The following is a 10,000-nucleotide window of genomic DNA, read 5'->3' on the forward strand; positions in this document are numbered from 1 at the left end:
TGGGACTGCAGGGAGACAGTCTGTATGCCATCTGTTTACAGGGCTCTCCGTTCCCGCAGCGTTTGGAGAGTCTCTTTGTAATAACTTGCAGACATGGGTGTGTCTCTTATATGGCTACATGCCTCTCTGTGTGTGTGTGTGTGTGTGTGTGTGTGTGTGTGTGTGTGTGTGTGTGCGTGCGTGCGTGCGTGCGTGCGTGCGTGCGTGCGTGCGTGCGTGCGTGCGTGCGTGCGTGCGTGCGTGCATGCGTGTGTGTGAGTGAACTCAAATGACCCGCATTGTCTTTGAAATGACTCGCGGCGATGCACAGATCAGTTGAGATAATGAAGTGCACCGTTGCATATAATCTAATAATAACATCAACTATAACATATAATGATGATGATGATGATAATAATGCTAATAATAATACTTAATAGCAGTAATAATACATCTAAAGATTGAGTGCATGGCCAGTCAAGAATTATTTTCTTCAAGAAACAACTGAAATGTATTGGCCATTGGCCATTGGCCAATAAATTTCAGTTGTTTCTTAAAGAAAATAATTCTTGACTGAATCTTGAACACAAACACACACACATGCTGCGACACGTTGTGAGCTTATAGATCAGCTATTCTTTCAGTGCATGACACAGGCACATAACCGAGCATGAATAATGTTTAGTTCTATAATTCCAATCACCAACCATAATTTCTAAATGCCTAATCATAATCATAACCCTAACCCCAACAGGACTATTTTTTTCCTAATTGTAAACTTATCTCTAAAAATATTTTTCAACTCAAACAACCATTTCTCTAGTGAGGACCAGGGGAAATGGTCCCCACAACGTTATACATGCTTTCTTGCGGTGCAAATAAAAGAAAGGTAGCATTCAGAGGCTTAAACTGGCCCACAATGATGTCCTGATGAGGATTCTATACTTAAGGTTCCTAGTTGGCGTAGGGATGGGATGATATGAAAATGTCATGTCACGATTGTTGTGACCAAAGAAATTGCGATTTTCGATATTATCGCAATAATCTATTTCTGAAGCAATCATGAAAAACTATTTAATGAGCAAAAATCCTGCACTCCGCTCTTGCTCAGCTGCTCGTTTTTATTTCAAATAACAGACGTTTCGGTCCCACTGGACCTTCATCTAGAGTGTCTTACAGCCATTCTGCACCCCTCTCATATATACACACTCCCCTTCCTGTTCACAGGTGTGAGACAATCACACTCCTCTCAAGGAGTGTCTCTCAGTGATGATAAGGGGAGTGTGTATATATTAAGGCTGGGACTTTAACTGATTAACTGTGATTAATTAATTACAGAAAATTAACACGATTCAAAACATTTACGCATTTTAATCGCACTTAGTTTTTGCACCACAGAACCTTCGGTTTCGGGCACACTAGTACTGATCATAGCAATGCACCAACAAAGAAGAGACAACAAACGCAAAGGGAGAAGTAGCCGATCAGAGCGCTTTGCTTGGCCCAGTGGATGCGAAATTTAGATTTAAAAAACTCACTCGAGTGATTCACTCGAGTCTATTTGACTCACTCTTACAACAAAATGTGTTTTACTTGAAAGAAATGCTTCTCAGGTCAAATATCGACGTGCGATTAAAATGCGATTAATTGCGATTACTTAATCACAGAGCCTGTAATTAAATCGATTAATTGTTTTTATCGCATCCCAGCCCTAGTATATATATATGAGAGGGGTGCAGAGTGGCTGTAAGACACTCTAGATGAAGGCCCAGTGGGACCGAAACGTCTGTTATTTGAAATAAAAACGAGCAGCTGAGCAAGAGCAGAGTGCAGGATTTTTGTTCATGAAATAGTTTTTCATGATTGCTTCAGTGTTCACTGTTCAACGCACCTGCACCCGAATCCAGTGGATGTGCGAATACTTCCTTTATATTAATTATATTTCTCAAATAGCTCACAATATTTCTCAAATAGCGTGCATGCGTGCGTGCGTGCGTACGTGCGTGCGTGCGTGCGTGCGTACGTGCGTGCGTGCTAGGGCATTAACGACTTGTGATTTTTGCAAGTCGACTCGACTCAGTAAAAAGTTGAGTTGAAGTCGACTTTATCGTTTGATGACGTCATCACATCACACACGACCCCCAATTATTTTGGGGGGTCCCCAGATAATTAACTTAATGTGAAACATTGTTTTCTCACTCAACTGTAAACAATCCAACATAAAGTTTAAGTGTATAGAGGGTATCTGCACATTTCTAAAGTGCCAATTTATGGACTTTTTAATACCTCTAAAATGGCAAATTAAATATTGTCCAAATTGTCAAATATATAGAGGCAGACATTGTGAAAATAGCCGATCTACATGCTCACAACGCCTCCCATCGCGAGGCGTTGTGAGCATGTAGATCTGCTATTTTCACAATAGAAAGTATTATTATTTTTTTTTCTTCAACTTCAACTTTCTCTGGTTAATGCCCTAACGCACACACACACACGCACACGCACGCACGCACGCACGCACGCACACGCACGCACGCACGCACGCACGCACGCACGCACGCACACACACACACACACACACACACACACACACACACACACACACACACACACACACAGTGGGGGTCCCGTGTGATTGAGTGGTCATAGCTCTCGTGGTAACAGGTGTCTCCTCCTTTGTGTCCTATTGTTCAAAGTGGGACACGCCCCCCTCCCCTGGTAGAATAACCAGACAATGATGAGTGAGAGAGCCATGAATATCTAATCTCTGAATATATTCTTATAATGGAGGGAGAACCAGCCGTGGAAGGGGCGTTGGACATCCATTTCAATATGCTTTTCTTAACCAAGCCCCTGTTGTTGGCCTTTACGGAGCATTGTGAGAGCATGTGTTTTATAGTCTAGGGGGAGCAGGGGTGGGGGTGGGGTGGGGGGGGGAGTGATACTATGTCCATTTATTATAAGCGATAATGGGGCTTGTTTTGAAAATATAATTGCTTATTTGGGCTTGCTAATGTTGTAGGCCTAGAATTATTGAATGCTTTAACCAGTGAAAAATAGCAGATATACAAGCTCACAGCGCGGCACCGAGTGCCGCGCTGCAAGCTTGTAGATCTGCTATTTTTGGAAAAAGTCGCGAAAATGTGTGCAAATCTTTGAATATACAGTATGTATTTTCAAAGCGAACGTTTGTAACTCAAATTTTGCTTCTGGGTGGTCCCTGGAACTAAATATTTTGAGATGGGGGTCCGTGGCCAAATACATATCATTTTGGGGGTCCTTCACATGAAAAAGTTTGAGAACCACTGACATAGTAGTCTCTCAAGAACAGACTAACTGAGCTGCATTTAAAAAAACCTTAGAAGGATTCAAAAGACACTTATAGAATCGGGTCAAAATTCTAATTTTCACGATTTTTCAAGAATATCAGATCTACAAGCTTGCAGTGCGGCTTGTATATCTGCTATTTTCAATAGTTAAAGCATAAAATAATGATACACAATAATGTGTACCCGTCGGTGGGTCTCCAAACAAGGACCCACAAATGAACACGTATTTGTCTGTGCAGATCGACCCCCATCTGAAAATATTTTGTGCCAGGGACCCGGCTAAAAGATTTGTGTGTTATAATATTATAATATAATTATCTTTAGAAGATTACATTTTTTATTGATTGAATACTTTATTAGACACAAGGTACAGTCAGACATTTAGGCTAAAAGGATAACACAAAATAGCAGATCTACAAGCTCACAATGCGTCATCATCACACTTTCAGGCTTGTTTTTTGTGTGTGTGTGTGTGTGTGGGGGGGGGGGGGCAATTGGGGGGAGTGGCAAGGGTAATTTGTCATCAGCACTGCTAGAGGCCAGCCTTGTCTCCTTTAACTCAGCCCAATATGTTCCATCCATGTCACGGTTATTAGCATTATTAGCGCCAGCTAATCTATCATGGCGGGTAAGTATCCAGGACGAAAGAAGGGCGATGATTACAGAGATTCATCAAACGTGGCGGAGAAATGGAGGACGTGTCTTTTATCAACGACGGATTGGGTTTGAGGATAGACTAATGTGTTTCAATTTAACAAACAAATAAAACGTATACACGAGAAACATTATTAACATGTTACATAGGCAGTTGTCACAATCTTCATGACTAATATATATATACCAATATATATATATATACATACATATACATATACATATACATATACATATACATATACATATATACATTCATCAATATCATTTCAGGAACAAGGAACCATCCACTCCATCAGGCGCCCCGGTCAGTATAGAGAGCAGGACTACTGCATTTTTTTAATGTTTTTTTTTCTTCATGAATGAATGTCCTACTTCACTATACAAGATACACAATGCAACTTGTAAATCTGTTTGTTTCACTTTTTTAATTTGTTTATAAATAATTTAATTTAAAAAAAATGGGACACTTTATGTATATATTCTTCTTTTTTATTGTGCCTTGCTTTTTCTTTGTAACTTGTAACCTTAAACTGCTGTGCTGCCTCTGGGCAACTGATTTTCCCCCTTGGAATATCTATCTATCTATCTATAAAACCATATAATACATGCACCAAATCCCCACCGCCTGTAATCCACGTAAATTGAGAACTGTTCAACCGTCCGACTTCAAATTCGCCACATGCATTGCAGACAACCCGAGGGAGAGCAGTAGTGCCCGGCTTCGAGTCGGTCGGATAGGAACTACCAGTAAGACTCCCTAATCGGGAGATAAGCGACCGTTGGTCGCTTATCTCCACAAATAGGCCAAAAGTTTGTTTTACCAATTATCAAGACATACGGGCAGTTGACAGTTTGCCATGGTTACTCATTGAAGTTGAATCTCCATATATGGAGATAACCTACGCATCACACTAAGTCTGACCTCACCAGCCCATATTTGGGCATGAGCAACTTATGTCTCCATATATGGAGATATGATGACATCACACAGTCCTCAGCCGATGATGTGGCGTGATGTCATACAATACACAAACGAGCCCTACAGTATAAAGGGGCAATTCTTGCCAGGAAAGAAGCATTTCTTCGACTCAGACCTTATCGCCAGGGTTGGCTTATAGCAGCTGTCGGTAGGACCATATATGGATTCTGTTAGTGTGGATCTCCTAACAGGGCATCATCTGGGATACAATCCCTTTTATGCCCATATATGGAGATCCCTAACATAATCCCTTTCATGCCCATATATGGAGATCCCTAACAGAATCCCTTTTATGCCCATATATGGAGATCCTAACAGCATCCCTTTTATGCCCATATATGGAGATCACTAACAGCTAACAGAATCCCTTGTATGCCCATATATGGAGATCCCTAACAGAATCCCTTTTATGCCCATAAATGGAGATCCCTAACAGAATCCCTTTTATGCCCATATATGGAGATCCCTAACAGAATCCCTTTTATGCCCATATATGGAGATCCCTAACAGAATCCCTTTTATGCCCAGTTGGTTGCTAGGGTAAAAAAACATGGTTGCTATGGTAAACAGTTGGTTGCTAGGGTAAACAGTTGGTTGCTAGGGTAAAACCATGGTTGCTAAGGTGGTTGCTAACGTACACTAACAGACCAGCAACAACAGACTGTTGCCACAGCAACGTACACAAAGGTTTGTTTACACATGTGGTGTGATGTCATACTGAAGATATATGACATCACACCGTACACAAACAAAGGTGTGACGTGTGACGTGACGGACGGACGGACGGACGGACGGACGGCCGGTGGAGGTTTTCATAGTAAACTGCTCCCTAACGGTCGCAACCAGAAAATGAGCCAATGTATTGCCATGGCAACCCCAGCCTATAGACCAGATTTGGCAAATTGATTGCTCCGTCAGTACTTTCCACCATCAGTTTGCACTCCTCAGACATTCTCCACACGTTTGTTTACCCATAAATGGCCATATACTGACTAATAAGACGCCTCAGGGCGACATGCGACCTCACCCTTCAGGGTGTATACCATTTCCGAAACCATCCATGCATGCATCCATGCATGCATCCATGCATCCATCCATCCATCCATCCATCCATCCATCCATCCATCCATCCATCCAAAAAATGTGTTACTCAGGTAAACAAAATGCACATTCTCTTTCACCATCCTGCTTCTAACAGTAGTGGGCATGGGATCATTTACTTACTGTACACTGTACAGTATGTGTGGAACGGCCTCGAAATCAGTGTCAAACTGACAACCAATCTGAGGTCTTTTAAACAGAAGACAAAAGCCTGTCTATATTAGAAATGGTTCCCCTATAGAGAGAGGGTCATTGGTCTACCGAAAGATAAGGGAGCACTTGTTTTATGTATTCACTGTATATGTTACCGTCATGTGTTTTGTATTGTAATGTGTTTTGTTTTTAACTGTTAAAGGACCTCGATGGAAATAAGTCTCAGGACTTTAATGTGTCATCCTAAAACTGCTGTAACCTTGTGGCTTTATTGCTTTTCAAATGAATCAAATCAAATCAAATCACATCCATCCATCCATCCATCCATCCATCCATCCATCCATCCATCCATCCATCCATCCATCACATACAGCCTTAGCACTTAAGAGTGAGAGCAGCAGTTATGACAACCCCCCATCTTCTCTTGTCTCTCCTCACAGGCAGTACAATAGGACCCAGATACGAGCCTCCTCCTCTGTCTCTTCCTAGCCAAGGAATGCCAGAGCAGTGCGGACTGGGCGCTGTCAGGCATCTGATGCCCTGCCAAGGGCCAGACATCCATTATCGCCCACAGACAGATACCCAGAGGGCAACGGGTTGTGCCGAGGAAGGAGGGAGGGAGGGGGGGTTCGCAGGGTGCACACGACTGAAGGCTTGCGGCATGGGGAGTTACAGTTCCGTCCATATGGCCGCAGTACAGCTGGCTAATGAGTCGGGAGTCGCGTGTATTAATAGTCAGATGCAATTTACGATTTAGGCACTTATCCATAGAGACAGTCAACAAGCAAGGTAAACACATGCATCACATGCGGAGAGACAAGGCAAGGCCATTTTATTTGTACAGCAACAACACGGCAATTCAATGTGCTTTACACAGAACATCAAGCAAAGGGAACACAATAACACGATTATAAAATGACCAAATGAATAGATGCAGTTACAGTGCAGAGCAGTGGTGTAAAGTAAGTACATTATAGGTACTGTACTGAATTTATTTTGTACTTTATTTGAGTATTTCCAATTTCCAATATTCTGGAAAATATACAAAAAGAAAAATACAAATATTGTACTTTCTCTCCACTACATTTATTTGAAAACTTTATTTGCTAGTTACTTAGCAGATATAAATTATAATATTATAAAACAGGCATTAACCACTTTAGCCCTATTTTATACCAAGGCTATTTGAAAATAGGCTATAGCCAATCTAAGGGGCACCCGCTGGCTTACTGGTCCAGGTGCATACCACATATAGGCATTGCCACATCGCGATGGTGGTGCCATTCGTTGGGACAGTGTCAGGCGCGGAGCGGGTGTCACTGTCCCAGTGAATGGCACCGTCATCGTGCCATTCGCTGGGACAGTGCCACCCGCATGACACTGTCCCTGCGAAATTCGCCGGTTCGATTCCCGATCCAGACGACATTTGCCGCATGTCACTCCCCATCTATCCCCCATTTTCCTGTCAGTCTATTGTCCTATCGAATAAAGGCATAAAAGCCCCCCCAAAAAATAAAAAAAAATAGCCGAACTTCAAGGGCACAATGTGTCGCAGTGTGACACGTTGTGAGCTTGTAGATCTGCTATTTTCAAACATTTTGTACTTTAAGCACATTTTGATGCCAACACTTTCATACCTTTACTCAAGTACATTTTGAATTCTGGCCTTTTACTTGTAACAGAGTATTTTCTATAATGCAGTATTCATCATCATTATTCGAGTGCCGTCGAGATCTGCGACACAAGCTGCTTGCTTCCACTGGTCTCTGTTGCTCATTGCCAAACCGAGTTCATTCACAGGCAGTCCTGTGTCCCTACTCAGAACATCTGGAAATTAAGTCATTAACGACTTGTGATTTTTGCAAGTCGACTCGACTCAGAAAAAAGTTGAGTTGAAGTCGACTTTATCGTTTGATGACGTCATCACATCACACACGGTCCCCAGATGATTAACTTAATGTGAAACATTGTTTTCTCACTCAACTGTAAACAAACCAACATACACTTTAAGTGTATAGAAGGTATCTTCACATTTCTAAAGTGACAATTTAAGGACTTTTTAATACCTCTAAAATGGCAAATTAAACATTGGCCAAATTGTAAAGAGGCAGAAATTAGGAAAAAAAACTCAACTTTCGACTTTCTCTGGTGGGAGTCGACTTATGTAATGAAGTCGACTGAGTCGACTTGTCGACTTTTTCGTTAATGCCCTTGTGAGTGGTCAAGTTCCCCTTGATGGGCAGGGTAGTCTCCACAGAAGAATATCTGAGATGACCTGATCCTTTGCTCTGTGACAGTGGGTTAGGGAAGCCTCCATAAATCTGAGCTTTAGTTGGATGGTTCCTCCATGAAAGGTTCTGGTCACGCATGGGTATTGATGCTTTTACTTAAACATAAAATATCTGAATACTTTTTCCACCACTGGTGCAGAGGAGAAAAAGTGTAGTGCTAGGATCATGAGTAAAACCAATAACCTATATACTGCAGCATCAGTCTAAACCAGGGGCAATGCGATGCGTTTGCTAATTTTTGAAAAATTTAGAAAGATCTTGATAAAATGTGAAAACACTTGCACTAATTTAGACATCTCTTCTGGGCAGTCCCTGACACAAAATATTTTTCAGAAGATTGTTCCAAGGCCAAACGTGTACTTTTGGGGGTCCTCCTTGCACATGAAACCACAGAAGGTATTTGAAAACTTGAAATGGGACATTCTGCATAACAAGTGCTTTCTATTTTGGTACTTTAAGTATATTTTGATACCAATACCGTTGTACTTTTAACAGAGTATTTCTACAATGCAGTAGGCCTATTGATACTTTTACTTAGGCTATAAGAATGAGTACCTTTTCCACCACTGCACAAGAAGCACTTTGGAGAAAGGCGCAACATTAGCACATTATAATTACTGTCTTGCCTTCAAGCCCCTCTGGTTTATTTTCAATCAGAGAGCCGCAGTGTCTCACCTGACACCAGAGCACCTGCTCTAATGACAGACACCTGCGACTGTCCCTGGAGAGAGACAACCTTGTGTTAGTCAAGGCAAATAGGAGGTAAAGACACCAACGCCCCTTTCGCTATCTCACAGTCACAATTCCAACCGGCAGATTTGTCGCACCGTGGGTGCCAAACTGCAGCCGGAAGTTCGGTAGAATGCACTGGAGCCAGTGGAAGCCTGTGGAGCAGTCTGGGAGCAGCTCATGAATAAACACCATTTCTGAACAATGAGACCTTTATAACATACTCAGCTCAGGAAAATAAAAGAAGGCATGTCACAATTCTTTTTCTGCTGTGTTGATTTTCGACTATTCTATACTTTGAGGTTGAATAATTTGAATACTAAAATTCACTATTCGTGAATGCCTACACCCAAAAAAATAATCTCTCAGTTGAACACATTTTAAATGTGTGAAACTTTTCCACCCATTTTATATGAGTAAATTTATATATGGGATATATGTAGTCCCAAGTCAAATCTACATTCAATGCAATGCATGTTGTTCAATTAGTCCAACTCATTTTCATTAACTTAAGCCAAGTTAATTATATGAACTTAATTAATTTACGTTTGTCCAACTCAAACAAATGTTAACGTAAATGTGTTGGTTCAACTCATTTTTATGGAATTAAGCTAAGATAAATAAAATACTTTTACATTTACATAAGAAGAGTTCGGTTTCAGGTTTTCTTCTGGATGATTTGTTTCAAGTTTTACAATATCAACATACAGATGCATAATGGATATATGCAATAGCAGTGATTATTGAATAATCAGAACATTTAAGAGAAAACCAACGCAATA

Source organism: Nannobrachium achirus (assembly GCF_963921795.1).
Source record: "Nannobrachium achirus genome assembly, chromosome: 11".
Classification (NCBI taxonomy): domain Eukaryota; kingdom Metazoa; phylum Chordata; class Actinopteri; order Myctophiformes; family Myctophidae; genus Nannobrachium; species Nannobrachium achirus.